We start from the raw sequence: 18,270 nt of genomic DNA on the forward strand, positions 1-18,270 counted from the left end.
AGTATACTGGCAACTATTATCAGAAGACTTAGAAAAAACATTATTAACAATGTCACTATACAGTGACTATGCAGTGATTTGCAGTATGTACGTTTCTTGAATTCTCTCTCTCTCTCACTATCTCGATCTAGGGGATACATGTCAGAAACTATTTAACCGATTCACCTAGGGGAGGACTTAAACAATTAAACTGTCTGACTTGCTAGATCGGAGCTTAAGTCTGTACTCCTCTTGGGGAGTTTTCTCTCGTTCGGAAGTTTTAAAGTCACTGGGCTCGATACAGTCTTTGGAAGGGGTGGATGAGCCTGGATCGGATTTCAGTTCATTACACAGTTTAACATGGCTCATGTGGACCCACCCCTTCCTGCCCTCAACCTTCACCGCTGTCCTTGTAGTAAGTAGAACGGTCTTCGGCGATTTCCAGCGGGGCTCCAACGGACTTTTCCGGTCGAAGTTCCTTATGAGGATCAGATCACCTGGACGGACATCATGTGGCTTTACATCAGTGTTGTCAGGGAAGGCTGCTGCAACCTGTGAACGACATGATTGGAGTGCAGACATCAAGGAGGCAAGGTAATCTGTCAACATATTACAATCAACATCAGTAATTTTCTTCGGAATGGGCGTCCCCCACATATTCGGTGGTCTACCAAAGACCACTTCGTACGGGGATAGTCCTGATCTCGAGTGGGCAACCATCCTCATATAGAACAGTGCCACTGGTAGGGCAACTATCCAGTCGACCCCTTTCTCTTGACATATTTTAGCAAGGCGTGTCTTTAATGTCTGGTTATGCCTTTCTACAAGGCCTGCGGCTTCGGGATGTCGGACACAATGGAATCTCCACTGGTATCCTAGCAATAGGGAAACCTGCTTCATTAATTCGGATGAGAATGGCTGACCGTTATCTGAGTACACGACACGAGGCAAGCCGTACCGTGGGAAGAATTCACGAACCAACTGCCTGGCAGTGGTCGGAGCAGTGTAATCTGGGACTGGGTATGCTTCGGTCCAACGGGACAGTGCACAAACAATTACGAGGACATATTTGAATCCTCGACAACGGTCCATCTGGATATAATCCATCTGGAGGACTTCAAAAGGGTGATCGGGAAGATGAAATCCACCTTGCTCTACAGGGACGCTTTTACCTGGATTGAACTGACAACAGATCATGCAAGTACGCACTTTCTGTTTTGCTGCTGCTCGTAAGTGTTTATTGCTCCAAAGATTTTGTAAACTGTCTAACATCGCTTTTTCTCCTAGGTGTGCTGGACTATGTGCTGTATTAACCATGACTTGAACCATAGAATCAGGGAGAAACCATGTAGATTTTCCCTTCGTCATCCAACCTTGATCTGTCTGGATCCCTCCTAGTTCAGTCCATTTCTTTATTTCATCTGGAGTAGCATGTGCCTGAATATCGATTACATCTAGTGTGGGATCCCTGACTGTCATGCAATTTGTCGGTCCTATTGTCTTTGTCACATCCGTTGTCTGAGTGTGAGTCAGTGCTGTATGTTTTGCTGTCTGGTCTGCCAGGTCGTTACCCTGGGAAACAGAATCGGTAACTTTAGTATGTGCTTTACACTTCATGACGGATATGCCTGAAGGCAGATGTATTGCTTCTAACAGTGCTTGAATGAGGGGACCATGTTGGATCTTGGCACCATGAGAGGTCAGAAAACCTCGTTCTTGCCATAACATGCCGAAGTCGTGTACAACTCCGAACGCATAACGGGAATCAGTATATATATTAACATTTCTGTTCTTGGCTAGAATACAGGCTCGGGTCAGAGCAATAAGCTCTGCCGCTTGAGCAGACAGTGTGTCAATACGATGTGTTTCTTTTACTTCAGTTTCAGTGGTCACTGCATATGCGGCCACTAATTCTCCTGTACTTGTTCGCATACATGAACCATCCACATAAAGTGTCAGGTCTGGATTTGTCAATGGAACATCTGTTAAGTCTCGTCGGGGCTTTGTTACTGCATTAATGATTTCTATACAATCATGCGGGGCTGGATCTGTCATAATTGTAGGTAACAGTGTTGCGGGGTTCAGAATGCTGCAGCGTCTGATTTCTATGTGTGGCTGGAATAGCGTTAATTCGTAACCTGTCAGTCGTGCTATAGTCAAGTGTTGAGTCTGGGTTCGGTTTAACAGAACCTCTACAGAATGTGGAACTTGTACTGTTAACTGATGTCCTAGAACAATTGAATCACTCTGTCTGATTGCTAATGCTGTTGCTGCTACAGACTTTAAGCACGCAGGGAGTGCCCGGACTACTGAATCCAATGTACTTGAAAAATAAGCGCAAGGCTTATGTGAACCTGCTTGATCTTGAGTGAGGACAGACAATGCCGTACCCTCACGTTCTGTAACAAAAAGTGTAAACGGTTTGCTGTAACATGGTGTCGCTAAAACTGGTGCTTGACATAATGCTTTCTTTAGTTCCTCAAAGGCTTGTGTATGTTCCTGAGTCCAAGGGAGGACAGTCGAAGTCGCTGCCTCCTGTGTCGTTAACTGGATGAGTGGTTTAGCTAGAAATGCATATTGAGGAATCCATTGTCTGCAGTACGAGGTGAGGCCTATGAAGGCCCGCACTTCCTTTTGTGTCTGGGGTCGTGGCATATTTACAATTAACTGAATGCGATCGGGAGTGAGCTGTCTCCCCACTTTGGACAGCAAGTGACCCAAGTACGCAACTTGCTGAACACAGAATTGCAGCTTCGAAGGAGACACCTTGTGTCCCTTGTCGGCCAGAAAATGTAAGACTGTCAGTGATGCTTGTTCACATTCGGGCTCACTTCGTGCGGTGATCAGCAGATCATCGACGTATTGCAGTAAAGCAGTGTTAACTGGCATTTGAATACAATCTAGTTGTCTTTTCAGTGCTTGACTATAGATGCTGGGGCTTTCTGTGAATCCTTGAGGTGCGCGGGAAAATTTGAAACTTCGTCCATTTAAACTGAATCCGAAGAGATATTGGCTCTCTGGATCGATAGGTACACTAAAGAAGGCGTTCTTGAGATCAATTACAGTAAAGAACGTTGCTTCTGAATCAATAGCAGTCAATAAGGAAGAGATATCGGGGACCACAGGGTACTGTGGTATAATACATTTATTCAGCTCTCTTAGATCAATCACCAGCCGATATACTGGCGGTGCATTGGGATCAGTACGTTTAAGAATTGGAATGATCGGTGAATTACAGATATTGGAGTCGGTCTCTACGATCAATGATTTTCAGTAAAGCCACTACAGCATCGGGTGGTAACTTGTATTGTCTGATTCGTGGTAGAACAACACCTGTCTTGAGCGTAACACGGTATGGTGTGATATGCATACAACCTACATCAGTTGGGCCTGTTGCCCACAAGTGATCTGGTACATTTTTCAATCTGACATCGAATTCTCGTACGACATAATGACCCTTGAAATCCCGCAGAAAGAGTCTAACCCCCTCCGGGGAGCAGCAGATTATGGCTCCTAAAGCCTTCAATGTTTTAATTCCTAACAGATTTTCTGGGCATGATTTCGTAAGTAGCAAGTCTGTAACTCGCGATAATGGACCCACAGCCAGGGGGACTGGTTCAGATACTTCATTTACAATGGGCTGTCCTGAAAAACCAAGGGAAACATTCTGTGAGCCTGAGAGGGGTGCCCCTGGGACTTCATTATGACTGATCGTGGTGCGGCTTGCCCCTGTGTCAATTAAAAACTTTCTATCTTTTCCCAATACTTGACTGTGTACATAAGGACCTTCTTGATCTACAGGAATTTCAATAAGAGGCAAGCCAAATTCCCTCTCTAGGCTGTTTCATGTGTATCGTTGATACTCTGGATAAGCAGATTGGGCATACTGGTACATCTGTTGGGAAACTTGTTGAGTCGAAGCGGTGGGCTGTGGTACCGCTACTGTCTGTGCTGTATGAGATGAAGTATGCGTAGGCTGTGTGTTCTGCATGGGCTGTACATTCTGTGAAGTCTGTTGCTGGACTTGATCTTGTCTTGGTGGATGCGGTCTCTCTTTAGTTTTACCTGTTGCTATGTTATGTTTCAGAACTGGACATTCATGTACGTAGTGACCTGGCTGCTTACAATAGTTGCATGTCCCTTTAACGGGAGCTGCAGAATGATTGGTCTGATTCGTACCCTTTCTGTTTCCGTCGGTATGTACCGACTGGGCTACTAACATTTTCATTTTCGTGTCTTTCATACGTTTCTGTTCCTGTTCTTGTTCTTCTCTAATTCTATTCTGATGGTATTGCAACATTTGTAACATCTGGGATGGCGTATTTGCTTGCCATGTACTCTCAACCTTGTATACACGATTCTTGACTGCTAACAGAGAATTCTCAACTAACTTGGATACAAAAAGATGCGGGTACGACTCGCTACTTGGTTTAAGACCACTATTAATAATAAAACATTTCTCGAATCTTGAATAAAAGTCACTAGTATCTTCGTCGGGTTTCTGTTTACATGCTGAGATTGCATCCCAGTCTTCTTTTCTAGTTGTCAGTAACCTTGGCAGAACCTGTACTATCAAACCTGGTAATGCTTTAGTTTTGTCCCCAAGGCCTACCCCTGGGACACGTTTGTTCTCTTCATCTTCTATTTCTGCCCATGCAATCTTTTTGTCTCCCACCTCCCATTCCTTTTCCTTTAATTTCTCGTAAATGCCCGTGGGCAGCAGTACCTTTAACATTTTCATGATATCTTCGTATGTGTAATCCCCCATCAGTAACATGTCTTTAAGTTCTCTGTGAAAACCTGCAGGGTCTTTATCATGGCAGGGTACTAATTTCTTCATTTCTAACAGTTCTAACTTGGTCAGTGGTGTGTGTACATATACACGTTTCAAGATATTATCCTCACCCATAACTGGGTGTACTTCTCGTAAGGGGTTCTGACTTTCAATGCCACTCAGGCATTGCATGTGATATGTTTTCCTTTCTGGGGGCGGAGCGGGAACATATTCAGTGCTTACAAAGGTATTATATCTGTGTCGTTGTTCTAGAATTATTTGTATTAACTTGGTACTTAGACCTCTCCATCTATCCATGAGTAGTGCTTCTAGTATTTCGGGTAAGGGGCCTGGATCAGAATGTTGGTTTCTGTATTTCGTGAGGAGGTGCTGAATCATGTATACACCTGCTAATTTCTGCTCGTCTGGGGAAAGGTTCAGAAATGTCTGTGCTACCGTGTCATCATTATATATGTCGGGATTTTCAGACCATAATATGGCTGACCGGGCTAGTTCTTGTTCATCCATAGAATAGAGTACGTGGTACCCCACTCTCTCTCGGAGTCTTTTATCAGTTTCCTGGAACTGGTGTTCAGAAGAATTCGGGTTGGTTAAGGCAGAGAGAAAAACTCTCTTGCTTTCTGGACGGATACCTTTCCTAAGGTAAGTTCCCTTACCTACATACGCTATAGTATCTGTAGTCTTTTCTGGTTCTTCAATTTCTTCTTCCTCCTCCTCGGAAGCCTTTTCTTTCTCTTTTTGGTGTATTTCTATCACTGTTTTTCTAATTTTCTTGTACATACTGGCTATGCAAGTGCCTTTATCGTGTTTTCCTTCAGATATATTTTGACCCCACTTGTTTAGTGCATCTAACTCGCTCTGATCTGTCCCAGGCCTGTCTCGTTCTCTTATTAGGCAATTTCTGAAAAAACGTAGTATCTGTGCTTGAACGTCAACTTTCTGACGGTCCATGGCATCCTGAATACTGTCAGGGTCTTTCCCTGTCTGAATAAACTCATATATTCTATCTAGGCGTTCCTTCATTCCTGCATAGCACAGCAGGAAATCAGTAGCAGATCTTAACCGTAGTGATGCCATCATCATTATATCGTCTTTACCGGGTACGGGATCATATCTGCAAACTGAAAGGTTTTCCTTGAATATATCAAGGCTAGGAGACTTGAACGTAAAAGGACTTCGCAAGTCCTTGAGCTGTAACCTGCGTGTCAATGGCGGGGTGTGTAGACCCCCGGTCGCACCTCCTGAGGCGGAAGCTTGGGCATTATCTCTCTGTGGAGTCTGTACCTGAACTTGAATTTTTCTTTTAGCAGGATCAGGTAGAAGTGGTTTCGGTAGATCGACTTTAGGTACGGGAAGTGGTGGAGGTGGTGGAACAGCAGTGTTCTGTTGTGGTACTGGCGGAATATGATCTTGGGGCGGGTTACCAACCCCGTCCCTGTCGTTAGGCAGGGCGCGGACAGGCAGATTGGTGTAAGCGGGTACTACATCCTCTAGGTAGGAATTCAGGAATATGTCTTTAGTGGTCTTATGCATTACTTTAGTTGGAACTAATGGTGGCGGCAGATTTTTCGGTATTTCTGAAATGGCCTCAGGCGAACCTTCGGCCGCGAGATACATACCGTTTACGAGGTTATTTCGTGCGCGGTCTACTTGTTCTGTTTTTACTCGGATCCCCTCGGTAACTAACTCGTTTTCTTGGGCCTTGTCTGATTCTTTACGTCTGTCTTCTCTACGTAGTGCTTTTTCAGCACGCTTATGTGATTCCTTACGCCAAAACTCTATGGCGTCTTTCTGAGATTGTCTGGCTTTCTTTTTCCATAATGCTTCTTCTACCTTCATGATGCACTCGGCATCCCATGTTCCAGTAACAGGCCATCTGTGTCTTTCGTCTAGATGTTTAGTATAGTCGGCCCATAAATCTAGATATAATATGGCATCTAAGCCATGCTTGTGGTACATGAAGTTTCCTGGAGTGTCCCTAGGGGGGATAGGAATTGCTTCCTCTAGTATCCCTTTCCTAGTTCCTATCTGCTTTAACTTGTTGAAAAACGGCATCTTGTTTACTTAATACTGAATGCTCAACCCTAACTACTTAATACTGAATACAATTAGTTATACAAGAACACAATAATGCACATTAAAAACAGTCACACTCATACCACGACATTAATCACATGAAAGGACATTTAAGACATATATCACTACCCTATATAACGGATGTACTGCTAAACAGTACAGATACACTGTCTAAAAACAGTGCAGACCAGACTTGTGTACCCAAACCCGTCTAGATACGTCCCAGCAATGGTACTCACCGGGAAGCACGGAAACTGAAGGCCTCGGAAAACTCGACTGGACTGGACTCGGCTCGACTTCGGAAAACTTCGGAAAATTTCGGAAAACTTCGGAAAACTTCGGAAAACTGGTGAGCCTCTTGACACCTCGGACCTTGCTTCTTTCGGCTAGGCTCTGGTCGGGATCCTCCGCACTCCTCACCGCCTCGTCTGGGTACTGATCGCAGTCTTCGTCACCTCCGTGGGCCAGAGGGAGATGCAGGAAACGCGTAGTTTCCTTCTAACTGATGGCAGGGGACAGAGCTTGCAACGCACCAACCGGCGCGTGAGGTGGGGGAGGGGTCCCTATTCGGGCGCCAAAATGATGTAAATATATAATTTACCGTCTTAATTTCTATGCAGGTAAGTACTTAATCAATAAACTCAAATCGGAAAGAAAAAAACAGAGTCCGTGGTTTTAGAGTTCTTAGGGGTTTTATTCCTCAAAAGGAATGGTCAGGACCAGTATATCATGTTCTTCCCACCACAGGGGTGGAAGAAGGGATAGAGCGCGCCACATTTTATTGACAGTACATAGCTTATATACTTAATTCAAGTCATAGAAAACAGTACAGTAGGCGTAACAGCTGAGAGAAGACAAGATAACAGTATCCACGTGTTACTAGTACGTAATCAGAAGGCGTGGACTAGGCGTGAATTAGAGGTGTGTGCTAGAAACGTCACCAAGTAGGTGTCACTAAACAGGAAAGTTGCAATGTCAGCAGAAATCGGAAGCTTGGGTGCGCGCGCAGCTGCATGACGTGTGATTGACGTGAAACTGGAGGGTGCAGGGGGCTTGACATTTACACTGACGGAAAGAGACAGAAGTCTGGCATGTCAGATCAACTTGTACTTCTATCATATCTGATATCTGATGTTTGGGAACCATATTATCTGGACGGGAAAGGTCTCTGGGGCAGAAGCTATTCTATACTGACTGTGAGTGCGTGTATAAGCGCCTGGGTGTCTGCATGAGAAGTATGGGGCATGGGGCCTTCCACGGGAGCATGGTAACAGAGGCTATGAATTACTTGCACGGAGACAGGTTGGCCCTTTGCTCTGCAGATGAGGGGGATGTTTACTGAAACTAGTAGGCAGGAATGTATTTTCGAGGAGCGGAACAGATAACTCGAAGGTTATAGTCAGTCTTGGCAGGCAGCAGGCTGAGCTGAGCGCGGTGGGCCGCGCTGGAAGTAAGTCAGAGTTCACGGGTACAGAGGCAGCCTGGGCTGAGGTTTTCGGAGTCAGAAGCCAGAAAAATGGCTCGATGGCAGAAATCACAGGGCCTACTTTGCCAGAGCTGAAAAACGTGTAAGGTACACTACAAAAAGACGTTGGCATAGCATACTTAGGAACGGACTATTTAACCCATTCAGGGTGGGTCTGAAAGAGGACATGTTAACGTTGGACGCAAATGTATTTGCATCTTCATAGCTGGCACAGGAGGGAAGTTACATGCACTTTAAGCTAGTACATGGAGACGGTGGGGTACGCGCTAGGGAACACAACTTGACCATAGAATTTATATTTCCTCATTAAGAGTCTCATGCTCTACCGACTGAGCTAGCCGGGCTCCCACTTCAAGATGGTATGCAGACTAATCATTTTTTATGAAGGAAATCCATTCCTGGACAATTTTTGGGAGTTATTGCAGGTCTAATGCAAGATTAATCTCCATATTATGAGAGTCAATGCAATATTCAGGCAAAAATTACTCGTTTTTGCCCAACGTGGGGCTCGAACCCACAACCCTGAGATTAAGAGTCTCATGCTCTACCGACTGAGCTAGCCGGGATCCCTCCTTAAGAAAGTATGCAGACCAATCCCTTTTTGTGAAGAAAATCAAATCCTGGATATTCCTCTACTCTTGTTTTGCATTGAAAGCCAGATTTATACATCCTTCAGAGGACAGAGTGTCAAAAAAAATAAGAGAAAATGAAAACGGAAGTTGTGAGAACTTCATTTTGAGATTGCATAAGAATTCAAATTCCTCTCACATGCTAAAGAATACCTGAACCCTTTTGATTAAACCACTTTAGTTGTTATAATGAGACCATATTTGAAAGCCATCTGTGATTTTTCTGTTCTTACTCTGCAATGACCTTGGCAATGACAAGTTAAAAATAAAATGTATGCAAATTTTATAATGGGGAATGCAAGCATCGATCCCGCTACCTCTCGCATGCTAAGCAAGCGCTTTACTATTTGAGCTAATTCCCCTGTGTGTTTAATCTGCATAACATGAAAAAAGTAACCTTACTGCGTTCCACACTTTATTTGAAGTCCAATTGCCCATAACAGTGTTCACTTCACTCCTAACATGCCTTACCTCCACTTATGGGATGTTTTACAGTTCAGGTTGGCCTGTTTACTACTCGAATATGAGTGATATTGCGGTGTGTTCATCTAGACTCATACCCTAGCTAGTCTTGAAGTTAAATTTCCCACCAACGAGAAACCAAGGGAGATACCATTTTTGATAGTTATTGCACGTCTAATGCAAGAATAATCACCAGATTATGAGAGTCCAGCAAAAATTACTCATTTTCGCCCAACGTGGGGCTCGAACCCACAACCCTGAGATTAAGAGTCTCATGCTCTACCGACTGCGCTAGCCGGGCTCCCACTTCAAGATGGTATGCAGACTAATCATTTTTTATGAAGGAAATCCATTCCTGGACAATTTTTGGGAGTTATTGCAGGTCTAATGCAAGATTAATCTCCATATTATGAGAGTCAATGCAATATTCAGGCAAAAATTACTCGTTTTCGCCCAACGTGGGGCTCGAACCCACGACCCTGAGATTAAGAGTCTCATGCTCTACCGACTGAGCTAGCCGGGCTCCCTCCTTAAGACAGTATGCAGACCAATCCCTTTTTGTGAAAAAAATCAAATCCTGGATATTCCTCTACTCTTGTTTTGCAAGGAAAGCCAGATTTATACATCCTTCAGAGGACAGAGTGTCAAAAAAAATAAGAGAAAATGAAAATGGAAGTTGTGAGAACTTCATTTTGAGATTGCATAAGAATTCAAATTCCTCTCACATGCTAAAGAATACCTGAACCCTTTTGATTAAACCACTTTAGTTGTTATAATGAGACCATATTTGAAAGCCATCTGTGATTTTTCTGTTCTTACTCTGCAATGACCATGGGCAATGACAAGTTAAAAATAAAATGTATGCAAATTTTATAATGGAGAATGCGGGCATCGATCCCGCTACCTCTCGCATGCTAAGCGAGCGCCCTACCATTTGAGCTAATTCACCTGTGTGTTTAATCTGCATAACATGAAACAAGTTACCTCACTGCCTTCCACACTTTATTTGAAGTCCAATTGCCCATAACAGTGTTCAGTTCACTCCTAACTTATGCCTTACCTCCACTTATGGGATGTTTTACAGTTCAGGTTGGCCTGTTCACTACTTGAATATGAGTGATATTGTGGTGTGTTCATCTAGACTCATACCCTACCTAATCTTGAAGTTAAATTTCCCACCAATGCGAAACCAAGGGAGATACCATTTTTGATAGTTATTGCATGTCTAATGCAAGAATAATCACCAGATTATGAGAGTCTAGCAAAAATTACTAATTTTCGCCCAACGTGGAGCTCGAACCCACGACCCTGAGATTAAGAGTCTCATGCTCTACCGACTGAGCTAGCCGGGCTCCCACTTCAAGATGGTATGCAGACTAATCATTTTTTATGAAGGAAATCCATTCCTGGACAATTTTTGGGAGTTATTGCAGGTCTAATGCAAGATTAATCTCCATATTATGAGAGTCAATGCAATATTCAGGCAAAAATTACTCGTTTTCGCCCAACGTGGGGCTCAAACCCACGAACCTGAGATTAAGAGTCTCATGCTCTACCGACTGATCCAGCCGGGCTCCTTCCTTAAGACAGGATGCAGACCAATCCCTTTTTGTGAAGAAAATCAAATCCTGGATATTCCTCTACTCTTGTTTTGCAAGGAAAGCCAGATTTATACATCCTTCAGAGGGCAGAGTGTCAAAAAAAATAAGAGAAAATGAAAACGGAAGTTGTGAGAACTTCATTTTGAGATTGCATAAGAATTCAAATTCCTCTCACATGCTAAAGAATACCTGAACCCTTTTGAGTAAACCACTTTAGTTGTTATAATGAGACCATATTTGAAAGCCATCTGTGATTTTTCTGTTCTTACTCTGCAATGACCATGGGCAATGACAAGTTAAAAATAAAATGTATGCAAATTTTATAATGGAGAATGCGGGCATCGATCCTGCTACCTCTCGCATGCTAAGCAAGCGCTCTACCATTTGAGCTAATTCCCCTGTGTGTTTAATCTGCATAACATGAAAAAAGTAACCTTACTGCCTTCCGCACTTTATTTGAAGTCCAATTGCCCATAACAGTGTTAAATTCACTCCTAATTTATGCCTTACCTCCACTTATGGGATGTTTTACAGTTCAGGTTGGCCTGTTTACTACTCGAATATGAGTGATATTGCGGTGTGTTCATCTAGACTCATACCCCAGCTAATCTTGAAGTTAAATTTCCCACCAATGAGAAACCAAGAGAGATACCATTTCTGATAGTTATTGCATGTCTAATGCAAGAATATTCACCAGATTATGAGAGTCAATGCAATAATCCAGCAAAAATTACTCATTTTCGCCCAACGTGGGGCTCGAACCCACGACCCTGAGAGTAAGAGTCTCATGCTCTACCGACTGAGCTAGCCGGGCTCCCTCCTTAAGACAGTATGCAGACCAATCCCTTTTTGTGAAAAAATCAAATCCTGGATATTCCTCTACTCTTGTTTTGCAAGGAAAGCCAGATTTATACATCCTTCAGAGGACAGAGTGTCAAAAAAAATAAGAGAAAATGAAAATGTAAGTTGTGAGAACTTCATTTTGAGATTGCATAAGAATTCAAATTCCTCTCACATGCTAAAGAATACCTGAACCCTTTTGATTAAACCACTTTAGTTGTTATAATGAGACCATATTTGAAAGCCATCTGTGATTTTTCTGTTCTTACTCTGCAATGACCATGGGCAATGACAAGTTAAAAATAAAATGTATGCAAATTTTATAATGGAGAATGCGGGCATCGATCCCACTACCTCTTGCATGCTAAGCAAGCGCCCTACCATTTGAGCTAATTCACGTGTGTGTTTAATCTGCATAACATGAAAAAAGTTACCTCACTGCCTTCCACACCTTATTTGAAGTCCAATTGCCCATAACAGTGTTCAGTTCACTCCTAACTTATGCCTTACCTCCACTTATGGGATGTTTTACAGTTCAGGTTGGCCTGTTTACTACTCGAATATGAGTGATATTGTGGTGTGTTCATCTAGACTCATACCCTACCTAATCTTGAAGTTAAATTTCCCACGAATGAGAAACCAAGGGAGATACCATTTTGATAGTTATTGCATGTCTAATGCAAGAATAATCACCAGATTATGAGAGTCCAGCAAAAATTACTCATTTTCGCCCAACATGGGGCTCGAACCCACGACCCTGAGATTAAGAGTCTCATGCTCTACTGACTGAGCTAGCCGGGCTCCCATTTCAAGATGGTATGCAGACTAATCATTTTTTATGAAGGAAATCCATTCCTGGACAATTTTTGGGAGTTATTGCAGGTCTAATGCAAGATTAATCTCCATATTATGAGAGTCAATGCAATATTCAGGCAAAAATTACTCGTTTTCGCCCAACATGGGGCTCGAACCCACGACCCTGAGATTAAGAGTCTCATGCTCTACCGACTGAGCTAGCCGGGCGCCCTCCTTAAGACAGTATGCAGACCAATCCCTTTTTGTGAAAAAAATCAAATCCTGGATATTCCTCTACTATTGTTTTGCAAGGAAAGCCAGATTTATACATCCTTCAGAGGACAGAGTGTCAAAAAAAATAAGAGAAAATGAAAACGGAAGTTGTGAGAACTTCATTTTGAGATTGCATAAGAATTCAAATTCCTCTCACATGCTAAAGAATACCTGAACCCTTTTGATTAAACCACTTTAGTTGTTATAATGAGACCATATTTGAAAGCCATCTGTGATTTTTCTGTTCTTACTCTGCAATGACCTTGGCAATGACAAGTTAAAAATAAAATGTATGCAAATTTTATAATGCAGAATGCGGGCATCGATCCCGCTACCTCTCGCATGCTAAGCGAGCGCACTACCATTTGAGCTAATTCCCCTGTGTGTTTAATCTGCATAACATGAAAAAAGTAACCTCACTGCCTTCCACACTTTATTTGAAGTCCAATTGCCCATAACAGTGTTCAGTTCACTCCTAATTTATGCCTTACCTCCACTTATGGGATGTTTTACAGTTCAGGTTGGCCTGTTTACTACTCGAATATGAGTGATATTGTGGTGTGTTCATCTAGACTCATACCCTACCTAATCTTGAAGTTAAATTTCCCACCAATGAGAAAGCAAGGGAGATACCATTTTTGATAGTTATTGCATGTCTAATGCAAGAATAATCACCAGATTATGAGAGTCCAGCAAAAATTACTCATTTTCGCCCAACGTGGGGCTCGAACCCACAACCCTGAGATTAAGAGTCTCATGCTCTACCGACTGAGCTAGCCGGGCTCCCACTTCAAGATGGTATGCAGACTAATCATTTTTTATGAAGGAAATCCATTCCTGGACAATTTTTGGGAGTTATTGCAGGTCTAATGCAAGATTAATCTCCATATTATGAGAGTCAATGCAATATTCAGGCAAAAATTACTTGTTTTCGCCCAACGTGGGGCTCGAACCCACGACCCTGAGATTAAGAGTCTCATGCTCTACCGACTGAGCTAGCCGGGCTCCCTCCTTAAGACAGTATGCAGACCAATCCCTTTTTGTGAAGAAAATCAAATCCTGGATATTCCTCTACTCTTGTTTTGCAGGGAAAGCCAGATTTATACATCCTTCAGAGGACAGAGTGTCAAAAAAAATAAGAGAAAATAAAAATGGAAGTTGTGAGAACTTCATTTTGAGATTGCATAAGAATTCAAATTCCTCTCACATGCTAAAGAATACCTTAACCCTTTTGATTAAACCACTTTAGTTGTTATAATGAGACCATATTTGAAAGCCATCTGTGATTTTTCTGTTCTTACTCTGCAATGACCATGGGCAATGACAAGTTAAAAATAAAATGTATGCAAATTTTATAATGGAGAATGCGGGCATCGATCCCGCTACCTCTTGCATGCTAAGCGAGCGCTCTACCATTTGAGCTAACTCCCCTGTGTGTTTAATCTGCATAACATGAAAAAAGTAACCTTACTGCCTTCCGCACTTTATTTGAAGTCCAATTGCCCATAACAGTGTTAAGTTCACTCCTAATTTATGCCTTACCTCCACTTATGGGATGTTTTACAGTTCAGGTTGGCCTGTTTACTACTCGAATATGAGTGATATTGCGGTGTGTTCATCTAGACTCATACCCTAGCTAATCTTGAAGTTAAATTTCCCACCAATGAGAAACCAAGGGAGATACCATTTCTGATAGTTATTGCATGTCTAATGCAAGAATATTCACCAGATTATGAGAGTCAATGCAATAATCCAGCAAAAATTACTCATTTTCGCCCAATGTGGGGCTCGAACCCACGACCCTGAGATTAAGAGTCTCATGCTCTACCGACTGAGCTAGCCGGGATCCCTCCTTAAGAAAGTATGCAGACCAATCCCTTTTTGTGAAGAAAATCAAACCCTGGATATTCCTCTACTCTTGTTTTGCATGGAAAGCCAGATTTATACATCCTTCAGAGGACAGAGTGTCAAAAAAAATAAGAGAAAATGAAAATGGAAGTTGTGAGAACTTCATTTTGAGATTGCATAAGAATTCAAATTCCTCTCACATGCTAAAGAATACCTGAACCCTTTTGATTAAACCACTTTAGTTGTTATAATGAGACCATATTTGAAAGCCATCTGTGATTTTTCTGTTCTTACTCTGCAATGACCTTGGCAATGACAAGTTAAAAATAAAATGTATGCAAATTTTATAATGGGGAATGCAAGCATCGATCCCGCTACCTCTCGCATGCTAAGCAAGCGCTTTACTATTTGAGCTGAATCCCCTGTGTGTTTAATCTGCATAACATGAAAAAAGTAACCTTACTGCGTTCCACACTTTATTTGAAGTCCAAATGCCCATAACAGTGTTCAGTTCACTCCTAACTTATGCCTTACCTCCACTTATGGGATGTTTTACAGTTCAGGTTGGCCTGTTTACTACTCGAATATGAGTGATATTGCGGTGTGTTCATCTAGACTCATACCCTAGCTAATCTTGAAGTTAAATTTCCCACCAATGAGAAACCAAGGGAGATACCATTTTTGATAGTTATTGCATGTCTAATGCAAGAATAATCACCAGATTATGAGAGTCCAGCAAAAAATATTCATTTTCGCCCAACATGGGGCTCGAACCCACAACCCTGAGATTAAGAGTCTCATGCTCTACCGACTGAGCTAGCCGGGCTCCCACTTCAAGATGGTATGCAGACTGATCATTTTTTATGAAGGAAATCCATTCCTGGACAATTTTTGGGAGTTATTGCAGGTCTAATGCAAAATTAATCTCCATATTATGAGAGTCAATGCAATATTCAGGCAAAAATTACTCGTTTTTGCCCAACGTGGGGCTCGAACCCACGACCCTGAGATTAAGAGTCTCATGCTCTACCGACTGAGCTAGCCGGGCTCCCTCCTTAAGACAGTATGCAGACCAATCCCTTTTTGTGAAGAAAATCAAATCCTGGATATTCCTCTACTCTTGTTTTGCAGGGAAAGCCAGATTTATACATCCTTCAGAGGACAGAGTGTCAAAAAAAATAAGAGAAAATAAAAATGGAAGTTGTGAGAACTTCATTTTGAGATTGCATAAGAATTCAAATTCCTCTCACATGCTAAAGAATACCTGAACCCTTTTGATTAAACCACTTTAGTTGTTATAATGAGACCATATTTGAAAGCCATCTGTGATTTTTCTGTTCTTACTCTGCAATGACCATGGGCAATGACAAGTTAAAAATAAAATGTATGCAAATTTTATAATGGAGAATGCGGGCATTGATCCCACTACCTCTTGCATGCTAAGCGAGCGCTCTACCATTTGAGCTAATTCCCCTGTGTGTTTAATCTGCATAACATGAAAAAAGTAACCTTACTGCCTTCCGCACTTTATTTGAAGTCCAATTGCCCATAACAGTGTTAAGTTCACTCCTAATTTATGCCTTACCTCCACTTATGGGATGTTTTACAGTTCAGGTTGGCCTGTTTACTACTCGAATATGAGTGATATTGCGGTGTGTTCATCTAGACTCATACCCCAGCTAATCTTGAAGTTAAATTTCCCACCAATGAGAAACCAAGGGAGATACCATTTCTGATAGTTATTGCATGTCTAATGCAAGAATATTCACCAGATTATGAGAGTCAATGCAATAATCCAGCAAAAATTACTCATTTTCACCCAACGTGGGGCTCGGACCCACGACCCTGAGATTAAGAGTCTCATGCTCTACCGACTGAGCTAGCCGGGATCCCTCCTTAAGAAAGTATGCAGACCAATCCCTTTTTGTGAAGAAAATCAAATCCTGGATATTCCTCTACTCTTGTTTTGCATGGAAAGCCAGATTTATACATCCTTCAGAGGACAGAGTGTCAAAAAAGAAAGAGAAAATGAAAATGGAAGTTGTGAGAACTTCATTTTGAGATTGCATAAGAATTCAAATTCCTCTCACATGCTAAAGAATACCTGAACCCTTTTGATTAAACCACTTTAGTTGTTATAATGAGACCATATTTAAAAGCCATCTGTGATTTTTCTGTTCTTACTCTGCAATGACCTTGGCAATGACAAGTTAAAAATAAAATGTATACACATTTTATAATGGAGAATGCAAGCATCGATCCCGCTACCTCTCGCATGCTAAGCGAGCGCTTTACTATTTGAGCTAATTCCCCTGTGTGTTTAATCTGCATAACATGAAAAAAGTAACCTTACTGCCTTCCACACTTTATTTGAAGTCCAATTGCCCATAACAGTGTTCAGTTCACTCCTAATTTATGCCTTACCTCCACTTATGGGATCTTTTACAGTTCAGGTTGGCCTGTTTACTACTCGAATATGAGTGATATTGTGGTGTGTTCATCTAGACTCATACCCTAGCTAATCTTGAAGTTAAATTTCCCACCAATGAGAAACCAAGGGAGATACCATTTTTGATAGTTATTGCATATCTAATGCAAGAATAATCACCAGATTATGAGAGTCCAGCAAAAATTACTCATTTTCGCCCAACGTGGGGCTCAAACCCACAACCCTGAGATTAAGAGTCTCATGCTCCACTGACTGAGCTAGCCGGGCTCCCACTTCAAGATGGTATGCAGACTAATCATTTTTTATGAAGGATATCCATTCCTGGACAATTTTTGGGAGTTATTGGAGGTCTAATGCAAGATTAATCTCCATATTATGAGAGTCAATGCAATATTCAGGCAAAAATTACTCGTTTTCGCCCAACGTGGGGCTCGAACCCACGACCCTGAGATTAAGAGTCTCATGCTGTACCGACTGAGCTAGCCGGGCTCCCTCCTTAAGACAGTATGCAGACCAATCCCTTTTTGTGAAGAAAATCAAATCCTGGATATTCCTCTACTCTTGTTTTGCATGGAAAGCCAGATTTATACATCCTTCAGAGGACAGAGTGTCAAAAAAAATAAGAGAAAATGAAAATGGAAGTTGTGAGAACTTCATTTTGAGATTGCATAATGTGAGAAGTTGGCCTGATATGTAGTGTTTCCAATTCTGGAACCACTGGGTATCAGACCAAACAAACCCCAAAGATGTCAGGTTGTAAGTCAACCTTGTAGACAAGCTATCCTAGTGGTAGCATGGACTAAGCAGCCTTAAAGGCTTAACTTAAGAGGTCGTGTTAAGCGAGCTGTTTTACCACATACAATCCTGTAATCAAATGAAAGGACACCACACAAGTATATATTATAAAAATATATGTATTTATTTCTAAATTACTCCCCAGTACTCTTTATGAGGAAAGGGGCACAAGCGTTAAATCAAAAGCACTGTTACACATATAAAGTTGCACGTTTATGGATGAGGGCGGGTGGCCACTCAGA

At 42.1% G+C, this 18,270-nt stretch overlaps 3 non-coding genes across 3 annotated transcripts; all 3 read right to left on the minus strand.

The window, feature by feature from the left end:
* Positions 1–9,877: 9,877 nt before the first annotated feature.
* On the minus strand, positions 9,878–9,950 carry TRNAK-CUU (transfer RNA lysine (anticodon CUU)). The gene has a single exon. It is a non-coding gene; the product is annotated as a tRNA-Lys (tRNA).
* Positions 9,951–13,868: 3,918 nt separating this feature from the next.
* TRNAK-CUU (transfer RNA lysine (anticodon CUU)) lies at positions 13,869–13,941 on the minus strand. Its single transcript has one exon. It is a non-coding gene; the product is annotated as a tRNA-Lys (tRNA).
* Positions 13,942–15,759: 1,818 nt separating this feature from the next.
* TRNAK-CUU (transfer RNA lysine (anticodon CUU)) lies at positions 15,760–15,832 on the minus strand. The gene has a single exon. It is a non-coding gene; the product is annotated as a tRNA-Lys (tRNA).
* Positions 15,833–18,270: the final 2,438 nt, after the last annotated feature.

Source organism: Lissotriton vulgaris, chromosome 1_1, assembly GCF_964263255.1.
Source record: "Lissotriton vulgaris chromosome 1_1, aLisVul1.2, whole genome shotgun sequence".
In the NCBI taxonomy this organism is placed as follows: domain Eukaryota; kingdom Metazoa; phylum Chordata; class Amphibia; order Caudata; family Salamandridae; genus Lissotriton; species Lissotriton vulgaris.